The following is a 14,891-nucleotide window of genomic DNA, read 5'->3' as shown; positions in this document are numbered from 1 at the left end:
ACCCAGAGCCTGTTACACAGAGTAAAGTAAGTCAGAAAGAGAAAACCAATTTACATATATTAATGCATATATATGAAATCTAGAACAGCAGTACTGATGAACCTATTTATAGAGAAGAAATGGAGACCAGATGTAGAGGACAGACTGGTGGGCACAGCGGGTGAAGGAGAGAGTGGGACCAATGGAGAGAGTGGCGTTGGCATATATACACCATCATGTGTAAATGAATAACGAGGCAACCAGCAGGCAGTTGCTGTATAACACAGGGATCCCAGCCTGATGCTCTGAGATGGCCTAGAAGGGTGGGACGGGGGAGGAAGGCTCTAGAAGGAGGGGATGTGTGTGTATATATATAAAATTATGACTGACTTGTGTTGATATACGGCAGAGACCACCACAAAATTGTAAAGCAATTGTCTTCCAATTAAAAAAATCAAAATGGCAAATGTTAAACAAATTAAAAAACCAAAACATACTAATTTTCAAAAAGGGTTATCATGAGATTGAAGCAGTTCAGTCACATCTTCACGCTTCACTTCTAATCCTGCGTCTCTTGCTATTCCCACCACATCTGCAATTACTTCCTCCACTGAAGTCTTTAGCTTCTTAAAGTCATCCATGAGGGTTGGAATTAGCTTTTTGCAAACTCCTGTTAATGTTGGTATCTGGACCCCTTCCCATGAGTCACAAACATTCTCATTGGTTCTAGAATGGTGAGTATTTTCCAGAAGGTTTTCAACTTAATTTGTCCAGATCCATCAGGGGAATCACAGTCTATGGCAGCTAAAGCCTTACTAAATATGTTCTTATATAGTAAGACTTGAAAATCGAAATTACTCCTTGATCCATGATTGCAGCATGGATGTTATGTTAGTAGACATGAAAATATTCATCTATTTGTACATCCATCAGCGCTCTTGGGTGACCAGGTCCATTGTCAGTGAGCCATAATATTTTGAAAATAATTTTTAAAAATTTTTTGAGCAAGAAGTCTCAACAGTGGGCTTAAAATATTAAATAAAATGTTGTAAACAGATGTGCTGTCATTCCATTCCATCCATTTATAGAGCAGAGTAGATTTAGCATAAGTTTAAGGGCCCTAGGATGTGGGGGATGGTAAGGGAGCATTGCCTTCAATTCAGTCTCCAGGTACATTAGCTCCTAATCAGAGAATCAGTCTATTTGAAGCTTTGAAGGCAGTCATTGACTTCTCCTCTCTAGCTATAGAAGCCCTAGACAGCATCTTCCTCCACTATGAGGCTGTCTTGTCTACAATGAAAATCTGTTTAGTGTTGCCACCTTCATTCATTCAGTTCAGTTCAGTTCAGTCGCTCAGTTGTGTCCAACTCTTTGCAACCCCACGAATCGCAGCACACCAAGCCTCCCTGTCCATCACCAACTCCCGGAGGTCACTCAAACTTACGTCCATCAAGTCGGTAATACCATCCAGCCATCTCATCCTCTGTAATCCCCTTTTCCTCCTGCCCCCAATCCCTCCCAGCATCAGAGTCTTTTCCAAGGAGTCAACTCTTCGCATGAGGTGGCCAAAGTACTGGAGTTTCAGCTTCAGCATCATTCCTTCCAATGAACACACAGGACTGATCTCCTTTAGGATGGACTGGTTGGACCTCCTTCCAGTCCAAGGGACACTCAGGAGTCTTCTCCAACGCCACAGTTCAAAAGCATCAATTCTTTGGCACTCAGCTTTCTTCACAGTCCAACTCTCACATCCATACATGACCACTGGGAAAACCATAGCCTTGACTATATGGACCTTTGTTGACAAAGTAATATCTCTGCTTTTCAATATACTATCTAGGTTGGTTGGTCATAACTTTCCTCCCATGGAGTAACCGTCTTTTAATTTCATGGCTGTAATCACCATCTGCGTCTTTGTTTTGGAGCCCCCCAAAATAAAGTCTGACACTCTTTCCACTATTTCCCCATCTATTTGCCATGAAGTGATGGGGCCAGATGCCATGATCTTAGTTTTCTGAATGTTGAGCTTTAAGCCAACTTTTTCACTCTCTCCTCTTTCACTCTCATCAAGAGGCTTTTTAGTTCCTCTTCACTTTCTGCCGTAAGGGTGGTATCATCTGTATATCTGTGGTTATTTCTATTTCTCCCAGCAATCTTGATTTCAGGTTGTGCTTCTTCCAGCCCAGCGTTTCTCATTCATTCATTAGCTAGATCTGGATAACTTGCTGTAGCTTCTACATCAGCACTTACTGCCTCCGCTTGCACTTCTGTGTTATAAAGACAGCTTCTTTCCTTAAACTTCATGAACCGACCTCTGCTACCTTCAAACTTTTCTCTGCAGCTTCTCCACCTCTCTCAGCCTTCATAGAATTGAAGAGAGTCAAGGCCTTGCTCTGGATTAGGCTTTGGCTTAAGGGAATTCTGTAACTGGTATGATCTATTAACCAGACCACTACAACTTCCTCCCAGTGAGCAATAAGGCTGTTTCTCTTTCGTATCATTAGTATGTTCACAGAAGTGGCACTTTCAATTTCCTTCAATACCTTTTCCTTTGCATTGAAAACTTCTCTAAATGTTGGGGGCAAGAGGCCTAATTTTTGGCCTATCTAGCCTTTCAATATCCTTCCTCATTAAGCTTAATCATTTTAAACTTTTGATTTAAAGTAAATCAATTGGCTCTTCCTTTTGCTTGAACATTTAGAGGCCACTGTAGGCTTGTTAATTGGCCTAATTGTAATTTTGTTGTGTCTCAGTGAATATGGGGGCCCGAGGAGAGGGGGAGAGACAGCAAATGTTCAGAGTTTGGTGCAGTCAGAACTCATACAACATTTATCAACCAAGTTCACTGTCTTATATTAGCGGGGATCTTGGTGCTCCAACTACAACAGTGACATTAAAGCTCACAGACCAGCATACCAAATAGAACAATAAAGAGAAAGTTTGAAATATTGTAAGAATTAGTAAAATGTGATGCAGAGACCCAAAGCAAGCAAATACTGTTAGAAAAAATGGTGCCAATAGACTTGCTTGATGCGTGGTAGCCACAAACCTCCAATCTGTTAAAAAAATTAATAATAATAATGAAATATATGCAAAGTGTGAGAAAGTGAAGCACAATAAAACGAGGTATCCTCTACATGTGGTGCTTTTATTTTAGTGGGAAAGACAGAAAACTGGTGAAATTATTAAGTAAAATATATAAGGACTTCCCTAGTGGTCCAGTGGTTAAGAATCGGCTTTCCAATGCAGGGGTCATGGGTTCGATCCCTGATGGGGGAACTAAGATTCCACATGCCACAGGGAAGCTAAGCCCATGAGCTGCAGCTAGAGAGAAGCCCACGCCGTAACTCCTGAGCCTGGTGCTCTAGAGCCCATGCTCCACGATCTGAACATTCCTTCCTAGTCTCCTTTGCTGGTTTTTCAGCAAAGGAGGTAAGGACCTTGGCTTTACTCTAAATAAATTGGGAAGCCATAGGAGAGTTTTAGGCACAAGCATGAGATGACTGATTTATGATTGGACAGGTTCACTCTGGTTACTCTGCAGTGAAAAGATAGAAGGGAGACAAAGGAAGCAAGGAGCCTGTCAGAAGGCGATAATCTAAACAGAAAAGGTCTTGGATCAGGATGTAAAGAAGTACAAAAATGGAGCCCACAGGATGAGATCTGGGATGAGAAAGAGGGGGGTGAAAGACAGCCAAGATTTTTGGCCTGAGCAATTGAAAGAAGGGGAAAACTATATACTAACATGAGAAGAACAGTTTTGCAAAGGCCAGAAGGGAGATTGCTGAAGCTCAACTTTGAATGATGATTGGAAATGCCTGTTGGATATTCAAGTGCAATCAGATGGTTGAATACAAAAATATTCATGTTCAGGGGAGAGGACTGGGCTGGAAATGTACATTTAGGAGGCATCAGCATATAGCTAGTAATGAAAGCTATGAGACTAGAGAATGTCTCCAAGAGAGATACAGGTAGAAAAGAGGTAAAGACTGATCCCTAGACTCCTCCAACATCCAGGAGATGTGGAAAAATCAGCAAAGGAGACTCGGAAGGAACGTTCAGAGACATATTAGGGAAATGAAAAGACGTATTTGGAGAATGATGTCCAGGAGGAGTGACCAACTATGTCACCAAGGCCCAATTAGAGGACGATGGGCCACTGACGACGGGATTCAGTGACCTGGAAGCAATTGGTGATTCTGGTAAGGGCCTTTTGCTGTCATGGTAGGAAGGAAAGACTTTTTTTTTTCAGGGGCTCCACTTTTTTTAAAATTAATTTATTTTTTATTGAAGGATAATTGCTTTACAGAATTTTGCTGTTTTAGGGGCTCCACTTTTAATGGCTTATCTGGTGGCTCAGATGGTAAAGAATCTGCCTGCAATGCGGGAGACCTGGGTCAGGAAGATCACGAGGGAAATGGCAATCCATCCCAGTATTCTTGCCCAGAGAATCCCATGGACAGACGAGTCTGGTGGGCTGAAGTTATAGGGCTGCAAAGAGTGGGACACGACAGAGCGACTAACACATACACTTTTAATAAGCGATTAAGCAATGCAGAGAGATTAAGCATCTGTTAACTAAGAGAGAACTTCATGAACTTGCCCTTCAAGTCATCATTCATTCACTACCCATTTCTCTTTAATGTTTTTAACACCAAAAGCATTTTGTAGTGGGGTACAGCCGATTCACAGAGTTGTAGTAGTTTCAGGTGAACAGTGAAGAGACTCATACATACTACATACGTATATGTATCCATTTGGCCCCCAACCTCCCTCCCATCCAGAGGAAAGCCTCTTATATATGGGTTCAAGAGAGATTAACAGAAGAGAAATTATAGACAGTAAGTATGGGCACCTCTTCAGGAACTTTGCAATAAAGCAGGAGAAAGAAGGGCAGAAGCTACACTGGAAAGAGATTAGAGAGAGATTTTTCAAATTAGAGCAAAAAATGGCATGTTTGCTCTGCTAGTTGGAATGGTCTGGTGGAGGGGGAAACTGATGATGCTGGAGAAAGAGGGGAGAATTAGAGTAGCAATGTCTTTGAAAGGGGGCCGGGAAGCGTGCACCGGTGGGCTGTCTCAGAAAGGAACACAGACATTTCAGCAATAGTTGCGTGGCGGAAACCAAAGGCTGCTTTAGGCCACGGATATCCAAGAATAAGGTTTCTGACGTGATCATCCTACGACCTCTATATTTTACTTGCATTTCAGTGCTAAATTGTTGACTCCTCCAGCAAAGAGTCAACAAAAGGGGGGAAACTAGTGCCAAGGGAAGGTGGCTCCTTCATAAACAGAAAAAGCAGATTCCTTCTCCCCTGCCCATGTCCTTTGGTTCAGGCTATTTCCCAGGAACTGCAGGGCAACCTGAGGGGAGACCCAAGTCTGCGGTTATGACTCAGCCCTGAAGGTCAGGCCATCACCGAGGACGGAGCACACCCATCTCAGCCTTGGCTCAGGTGGTCACCACCCACCAGGGTCCCAAGCCAGGACTTTCACAGCTACCTTGCCTCTTTCCTCAGTCACCTCCAGCAATCGGTCAGTGATCAAACCTCTGTTTCAGAGATGTTTACTCCAAATCCTCATTCCTCTCCACTGCCTCAGCACTGCCTAAATCCACACCCACATCTTCCTCCTCTTGGTCTGTCTCAAGACCTCCTACTGCTCTCCCTCCCCTCTTCCCTCTGCTCCTCCATTATTATAAGACCACTCTAGTTATCCTTTTAAAAAACAAAGCTGTATTTGTCACATATCTGTTTAACAGCCTTTTCTGGCTTGTGCATGGCTAGAAGGAGGAATTTTGAACCTAGGACCTACACAATCCCTGAAATCTCAGGTACAACTTAATGTGTGTCATTGTGCGTGAATTTTTTTTTTCCTAGGCATTGGCACATAGCTTTGTTCAGGTTCTGGGAGGTGTCCTTGACCTCCACAGGCTAAGAATCATAGGCTTGAAGGGTAACATGCCATCTCCCTTCTTTAGAATACAAGGTCCGCTGTTATTTGACTTCAGTTGTACCTGCTGTCAGGGGAGCCTGGTGGGCTTCCATCTATGGGGTCGCACAGAGTCAGACACGACTGAGCAACTTAGCAGCAGCAGCAGCAGCAGTACCTGCTATTATGCCTCAGTATTTTGAGCCAGGTCTTATTGTACTACTCAATGCTGGGCATTGTGTGTGCTGAAGAAAATGGGGATAAACAGAACTCACCTTTCATTAAGGGCTGAGAGAGGGTATGGAAACAGAAAGCAAGAGATACATATAGAGAATAATATATTTTTAAAAAACCAGTAAGTGCCACTTGGGAAATGAAAATAAGATTATATGAATGGTAGTGAGAGGTTACTTTAGGTGGTATTGTAAATTGAACTAGGTCAGTTAGTTGGTCAACGATAACTCTTAGGTTATTTTTAATGGGAGAGGCTAAAGAAGCTTGAAGAGGATGAGTGTTAGCTATCCCCCCTTGATTTCACAACCATGTTATAAGATTAGCCACACCCTGATAGAGACATTCATAAACTAAACTTCTACCAGGAGTCAAGCACTAAATGTCATATACCTATTCCGTAGGCTCAAAGAAATCCCAGCTCTCTGTCCTTTTAAGTGCTCCCCCCAAAATACCAAGATTCCAGAGTCAGGATTCTTGCTGTCCTGAAAGCCCAATAGCAACCAGAATTTCCCAGAATTCACAGCTGGCTAATGATAGAATAACTTGGGGTTTGACTTAGAGAGTCTCCTCAATGGGTAAAACCTACAGACTCCACGGGTTTTGTGTCCTCTGTCCATGCGAGTGAGGGAATGTTTTCATACATGTTAGCTAGTGCAGGTGTTGTCTTATTTGGGGTTCTCCCAGAAACAGACCCTGAGACAAAACCTTGGGTACAGGTATGTTATTGCTAAGATGATTTCAGGAAGCACAAGTGAGGAAGCAGGGAAAGAAGAAGAGGGAAGAGAGGAAAGACAGCAAAGATTTTGGTAAGAAGAGAGTTGTTGCTGTGAGTACTGTCGTTGTTCCGTCGCTAAGTCGTGTCTGACTCTTTGCGACCCCATGGACTGCAGCACGCCAACCTCCCTGTCCCTTACTATTTTCTGGAGTTTGCCCTATTTCATGTCCATTGCTGTGAGTGGTTGGAACTTAACCTATCGGGACCCTTTGGGACATCACAAAGAGCAAACTTCAGAATCTTTCCACCAAAGGACAGACAGACTGGGGTATTTATCCAACGACTCCCATCTCCTGTCAGCTGAAGATTGCCTCTGGGGACACTGACTCTCCTGGCTGAACCTGCTTGTAGCAGAGCAAGCTCTAGGGGCAGCAGACACGAGTCAGGCAGAAAAAAAGATACAATGGCTTCAGGTGGGAGCTGACCAAGCTGTCGGACATTTAGATGCGAATGAACCCAAATGGGCAGAAGGCTGATGGGGAAGGGCACCCCTCTCACAGGGATCTTGAAAACTTCACAGCAAAACTTATTTCTAGTTTAATAATAAAATCCCATTTCTGACATTTACTGTGCTACTTAGCCAAGTGTTTCTTGTTGATCTAGACATAAATACCAGGTGCTCTCACCATGGGCTTCCCAGCTAACTGGCAATCCTCGTCCCGCACTGTGTATTCTTGATCGAAATGCTAGCCAGTCCCTAGGTCTTAACCCAAGTCTCACACACATAATACCATAGTTTCATGCTGGGGTCTTCAGGTACCTTACACACTCTCTGACAGGTGTGTAGCCTGGGAAGGTGTCTTGGAGGAGGTAACCACAAAGCCGAGATCTAAATGACAAGAAGGAGCCTGCCAGGCAAAGTTGAATGTTTTAGGCACAGGGACCAATTCCTGCCACTCCCTTCCCCTCCCTACTCCTTATTCCTGGGCAAGCCAGAGCTTTTTATGCTTTTGTTTCTCTGGACCTGGAAAACAGCTCTCACCCTCCTATATGCTTGAAATGTCCTCTATAGACTTCAAAGCCCAGTTCAAATAGTAGATAAACATTTGTCCCAAGAGAAGCATCAGTTAGTTGGGCAGGTGGTCAGAATAATGAGCCAGGGTTGGCTCCTCTTCCTAAGCCACTGCCGTCAAGTCCTCACACCCCCCACCCAGCTCCGCATCTCCAGGAGCACCAGGAAGGGAAATGGTAAGAATGCCTGGAAAGGGAGAGACTTTCTTCTGCGTGCTGAGCACAAAAGCAGGACTTTGGGGATACACCATGGCAGAGGTTTAGCCTCTGCCATTCCATGGTTTAATGTATAACTGGTCACCTTTCCTGAATGTCAGTTTCTTTTATTTGCCAGTAACACGTTCACCTTGTTCGGTCTCCTTGGCTACAACGCACAGTTCCAGATCCCCTCTGGATGCTTTACTAGCCTGGCCACCTAGGCTTCATTTTGATTGACAGGGACTTTGACACCTTGTCTTCAGCCCCAGGAGCCTGACCAAGGCTAGACTTCCAAATCCCCCAGATACACCCCCCCCAAACCACCCTCACCCAGGGGCCAGCTTCTAAGAGCCTTGGCTATTCTTTGAGGGTAAGAGCCTTGGGAGCAGGGCCTGCGTCTCATACACTGGAGGTGCTCAAAGAATGGCAGCAGAGTTAAACCCAATTGTTGTCCCTGCTTCTGCTAAGTTTCCTTTGTTCAAAGATGGTTTCTGTCTCCTAGAAAAGATCACACTGACCTAGAAGCTTGCCCACCTTTCCTTCCTCCTCTCCTTCAGTGAGCATCTAACATATATCAGGCACAGAGAGGCCTCTGGTAAATGTCATTCCAGGCAGCTGTTTTACAGTGATGATCTCACGGTGGGGGGTGGGGGCCTCGAATCAACAAGTCAACGTGGTGACCTCAGATCTTGAGAGATGCTCGAAGGGAAATAAGCAGAGGCCCCTGACAAAGGAGAGAGGCGGAGAATCTGCTCCGTTGAGGGCAGTCGGGGAAGGGGCCATTGGCAGCGGTGCCAGAACACTTGATGAGCAGGGTCAGTGCCTTAATGATGGAAACTTTTGTTTCCTAAAACAAACAAACAAAAAGAATCTGTAACTAATGACATAAAGTTAACTTCTTCCTTTTGGTCATGAGTGCATAGGTGTTTATTACCTTTTGCATTTTTTCTGTGTCAAAAAAGCTTTCTGCTTGAAATCATCTAACTGAAAAGCTCTACTTCAACAATTCACAATTTGTGACGTGTGAGCTGTAGCTCCTATGAATGATGAGTAGACACCTTGAAGCATCCACACCGGGCCCACGAATGATTCTCTGACCCTTGCCTTGTGGCCACCCAAGCCTTTCTCCTCTTCTTTTCCCAGCAGACTCTTATTCATGCTTCAGAACCCAGCTTAAATGACACCTTCCCAGAAACCTCCTATTTTTTTTCTTTTTATTTACTTAGTGAATGTATTTGGCTGCACCAGGTCTTACTTGCAACATATGGGATCTTAGTTCCCTGACCAGGGATCGAACCCAGGCCCCCTGCATTGGGAACATGGAGTCTTAGCCACTGGACCACAAGAGAGGTCCCCAGAAGCCTTCTTTTACCTCATCTTAAGGAGAGTCAGATGTTCTGTGGATGGTGGTTACTCAGTACGTTGCTTATATATTTCTAATAACTCTTAGCATATTATATCATAGTTTATTTGTTTGCACATATAGAGTCTTCCAAGGCATCATCTGAATCTCATTCAACTTTTTATCCTTGGTTTCTGGCACAGAGCACATAAGTAGCACATTGTAGATTCTCAATAATGATTCTCCGAGATGCCTGTTGGATGAATGAATGAATGTTTAACCTTCAAGCAACAAGCTCTCAAAAGAGTATTAATAGAAGATATTTGCATACAAGGAATATGTTAATTAAAATTAGTTTTATTTATTCATTCATGCAAACTCAGCAAGAACCCCATTTGGCTGCTGTTAATGTTTAGCGTGATTTACTGTAAGTACTAGAAATGTAAAAAATGTGTTTCTTTTCAAAGGAAAGCCACAGTTTCTCCTGGCTTTTCCTCCTCCCTCCTTCCATTTATCTGAATTAGTAAAGCTTTACTTTAGTTCAGGTCTTTTCCTGAGACTTGCAGGCTGGTTTCATCATAATTTAATTACTTCTGAATCTACCGAAGGCAAATACCAAGCAATCTACGGGGAAAGATTATGGAGTTCCAGGTTATTTATTAAGTAAGCCTTGGTAGCCCTTGGGGTGGCAGTGGTAACCTCACCCCTCATACCTACCCCTTGGGGGAGGGAAACCCAAGTAGAAAAGTCTACATTTTGGAGTATGCCAGCAGGGGTATGGCAGAACCCTTATATAAAGACCGGCCAAGATGGAGGGATGCTTAGCTCCTCCTGAAATTCCAGGGTTCTTCCTGGAGGAACAGAGATTCATAAAGACAGAGCAGCTTCCTTTTCTTTCCAGGAAGGAGTTGCCCCCACCCCTCATTGAGCAAGTTGTTGGGGGAAGTGTAGGTCTGGAGAGGAACTGACTTGGTTCATATCCCAGTTCTGCCTCTTTCAAGGTGGGAATGTTACAGGGCTTCCCTCTGCCTCAGTCTCCCCACCTGTAAAGTGGGGGTAAGAATAGTGTCTCCATTTCATAGGCTTCTAGGAGGATCAGAGACGCTAACACATATGAGTACTTAGAACAGGTACTTAGAATAAGTGCTCAGGTAGAAAAGGAACTCTGAAAGAAACTCACCCACGAGCCCAGCTGATTTAGACTGTGGTGTTCATTGCTGCCACCCGTCCCTTGGCTGTTCCCTCACCTCTGTCCCATCTGCCTGGGGGCTTTTTGTTGTTCAGTCACTAAGGCGTGTACCACTCTTTGCCACCTCATGGGCTGCAGCACGCCAGGCTTCCTTGTCCTTCACCATCTCCCAGAGTTTGCTCAAATTCATGTCCTGTGAGTTAGTGATGCTATCTAACCGTCTCATCCTCTGCCGCCCTCTTCTCCTTTTGCCTTCAGTCTTTCCCCGCATCAGGGTCTTTTCCAATGAGTCAGCTCTTCACATCATGTGGGAAAGTATTGGAGCTTCAGTTTCAGCATTGGTTCTTCCAGTGAATATTCAGAGTTGATTTCCTAGGATTGACTGGTTTGCTCTCCTTGCCATCCAAGGCACTCTTAAGAATCGTCTCCAACACCACAATTTGAAAGCATCGTTTCTTCAGCATTCAGACTTCTTTATGGTTCAGTTATCACATCCGTACATGACTACTGGAAAAACCGTAGCTTTGATTATATGGCAAAATGATGTCTCTGCTTTTTAATACACAGTATAGGTTTGTCATAGCTTTCTTTCCAAGGGGTAAGTGTCATTTCTTTTCATGGCTGCAGTCACCATCTGCAGTGATTTCAGAACCCAAGAAAATAAAATCTGTCACTGATTCCACTTTTTCCCCTTCTATTTGTCATGAAGTGATGGGACCAGATGCCATGATCTTAGTTTTTAAATGTTGAGTTTCAAGCCAGCTTTTTGACTCTCCTCTTTCACTCTCAAGAGGCTTTTTAGTTCCTGTTCACTTTCTGCCATTAGAGTGGTATCATCTGCATATCTGAGGCTCTTGATATTTCTCCCAGCAATCTTGATTCCAGCTTGTGCTTTATCCAGCCTGGCCTTTTGCATGATAAACTCTGCATATAAGTTAAATAAACAGGGTGACAATATACAGCCTTGTCTTATTCCTTTCCCAACTTTAAACCAGTCTGTTGTTCCATGTTCAGTTCTAACTGTTGCTTCTTGGCCTGCATACAGGTTTCTCAGGAGACAGGTAAGGTGGTCTGGTACTCCCATCTCTTTAAGAATTTTCCAGTTTGTTGTGATCCACACAGTCCAAGGTGTTTGTGTAGCCAATGAAACAGAAGTAGATGTTTTTCGGGAACTCCCTTACTTTATCTATGATTCAATGAGTTTGATCTCTGGTTCCTTTGCCTTTTCTAAACCCAGCTTGTACATCAGGAAGTTCTTGGTTCATCTACTGCTGAAGCCTAGCTTGAAGGATTTTGAACATAACCTTACTAACATTCAAAATGAGTGAAATTGTATGGTAGTTTGAACCTTCTTTGGTTGCTTTCCTTTGTGATTGGAATGAAAACTGACCTTTTTTAGTCCTGTGGCCACTGCTGGATTTCCCAAATTTGCTGACATATTGAGTGCAGCACTTTAACTTTAAGATATCATCTTTTAGGATTTGAAATAGCTCAGCTGGAATTCCTTTTCTTCCACTAGCTTTGTTCATAGTGATGCTTCCTAAGGCCCACTTGACTTCACATTCCAAGATGTCTGGCTCTAGGTGAGTGATCACACCATCATGGTTATCTGGGTCATTAAGACCTCTTTTGTATAGTTCTTACCATGTCTTCTTAATCTCTTCTGCTTCTATTAGGTCCTTACCATTTCTGTCTTTTATCATGCCCATCCTTGAATGAAAAGTTCCCTTGATCTCTCCAGTTATCTTGAAGAGATCTCTAGTCTTTCCCATTCTATTGTTTTCCTCTATTCTTTGTATTGTTCTGGCTATTGTGACTTAACTAAATGAATATCATTTTGTAAAGTATTACAAAAATATGCAGGCTTTTTTTCTGGCCCAAAGACTAACCATGTGTGGGGCAAGGTAAAGGTGGGGACTTGAATCACAACTAGGGGGAGACAGTGACAACTTATCATCAAAGTCAGAGAACTGGAATAACCAAAACTATGAAATCAAATTCACACCATTGATATTGACTAATGTTTGTGTTTAGAGATTCTTAACCTGTGAGGTCTCAGGACTTTCTGGTCATTTATATACAGTTTATATTGACTGGCTCCCAGCTTGCATTGCCATATTTAACTTTACCCTCCCCTCCCGATACCTCACTTAGAACACTTTGGGATGTAGGTTGTGGATACATATTACTAATAGTGATGTAGTTATTAGGTAATAACTGATGATAACGTGATTAAAACACACATCATCTCCTGTAACGAGAAGTATGTGATTCCTGGGTTGATTTTGGTTCAGCAGGTCACCGATGCTGTTAAGGACCCATGCCTTTTCCCTTCTTGTGCTCTGCTATCCTCTGCATACTGGCTTTCTGTCGTCAAGCTTCTTTCTTCATGGTTGCAAGATGGCCTTTGTAGCATTTCCTAACTCTCTCTCTCCTTCCCTCTTTCTCTCTCTTGATCATGGAGGAAAACATTGCCCAAATGTCCCTTCTTCCCAAACAGACTCACCCTTAAGTCTCATTGTCTAACTGGAACACAGGGCAACCTCTAACCCCGTAAGGAGGTTGGGAAAAACAAGTGGCATTTTCAGACCTTATAGTATATGGTGGGTCCAGCCAGCGATGAAACACAGTGGGAGAAGACTGTAGCCAACCAATTGCTCAAGCTCCTCTTCTACAATTCTCATCCATGTTCCCTTTCCCCAGAGTCGCTTCCAATTCACATTAACTGGTTGGTTATTTTTTCCCCGGCAGAGGGTCTATAAGTTCCTAAGTCTGGAGCTGTTACATATTCCTGCAGAGGTTGTGATCTGCTTGATTCTAGGAAGTTCGTGTGGACCATTGCGCACACGGTGCCTCCTGGCATTGTGTACTACACAACCTACTCCACCAGCAGGCCTGTGGACCATTTCTCACTCAACCTACCTTGATCTCTGACCTCACACTTCACCTTCTCACTAATTTCCTAATTCATTTGTTTTTGTTCATGTAGTCAATAAGCATTTATTGATCACCTAATAAATGCCAGGACCGGGGATAGGCATTGTTCGGTGGCCACGCAGAGGATGAAATGTGTGCATTAGTTGCTTAGTCGTGTCTGACTCTTTGCTGCCTCATGGACTGTAGCCCCAGGCTCCTCTGTCCATGGAATTTTCTAGGCAAGAATATTGAAGTGAGTTGCCACTCCCTTCTCAGGGGATCTTCCTGACCCAAGGATAGAACCTGGGTCTCCTGCATTGCAGGAGCATTCTTTGCTGTTTGAGACACCAGGGAAGTTGGTGGTAGGACAGAGGATGAAATAAACATGCAAAAAGCAAATCCTCATCCTCTAGAAGCTGCATCCTAGGAGTGGAGACCGATATGTGAACAAATATTGACTGTGTGATAAGTGCTGTGGTCAAGCGTGCCACACAGTCCTAGGAGTACAGAGGAAGGAGTGGCTGAAGTTGGGAAGGGCTTGCAGAGGAGGCGACATTGGAACTGGGTTTTGAAGGTTGCAGGCTATGTTTCAGGCAGAAGGATAAAATGGAATGCATTGTTGTAGAAGAAAAAGCTCCACAAGGCAGGATACAATGAGCGATGTGACCAGTCTTGTAGCTCAGTTGTGTCCGACTCTTTGCAGCCCTACCGACTGCAGCATGCCAGGCCTCTCTGTCCTTCACCATCTCCCGGAATTTGCTCAAACTCATGTCCATTGAGTTGGTGTTGCCATCCAACCATCTCATCCAGTCTAGAGCAGAATTGTTCAGTATAGTTAGAGCCAGGCAAAGGACCTGGATTTTTTCTAATACATGATTTTTTAAAATTTCATGTCTTTGTTTTGGGCTGTGCTGTCTAGCACACATGTGGGATCTTAATTCCCAGACTAGGGATCAAACCCAGACCTGCAACCCCTGCATTGGGAGCACAGAGTCCCAACTAATGGACCCCCAGGGAAGTCCCAGGGCTTGAATTTTATCCCGAGGAACATAGAGAACCATTCAAGCAGGGGTCCATGGCAGAGATGGTTCTGACAGTGGCTAGGCAGGAGCACAGCCTTTTCAGTTAGGCAGTGTATGCAAGCTAAATTGCCTGTCATGTCCGACTCTTTGTGACGCTATGGATTACAACCTGCCACAGGCTCCTCTGTCCATGGGATTCTCCGGGCATGAATACTGGAGTGGATTGCCATGCCCTCCTCCAAGGGATCTTCCCAACCCAGGGATCGAACCTATGTCCCCTGTGGCTCCTACATTG

This window comes from Oryx dammah, unplaced genomic scaffold (assembly GCF_014754425.2).
Source record: "Oryx dammah isolate SB20612 unplaced genomic scaffold, SCBI_Odam_1.1 HiC_scaffold_26, whole genome shotgun sequence".
NCBI classification, from domain to species: domain Eukaryota; kingdom Metazoa; phylum Chordata; class Mammalia; order Artiodactyla; family Bovidae; genus Oryx; species Oryx dammah.
This window is presented reverse-complemented; position numbering follows the sequence as displayed.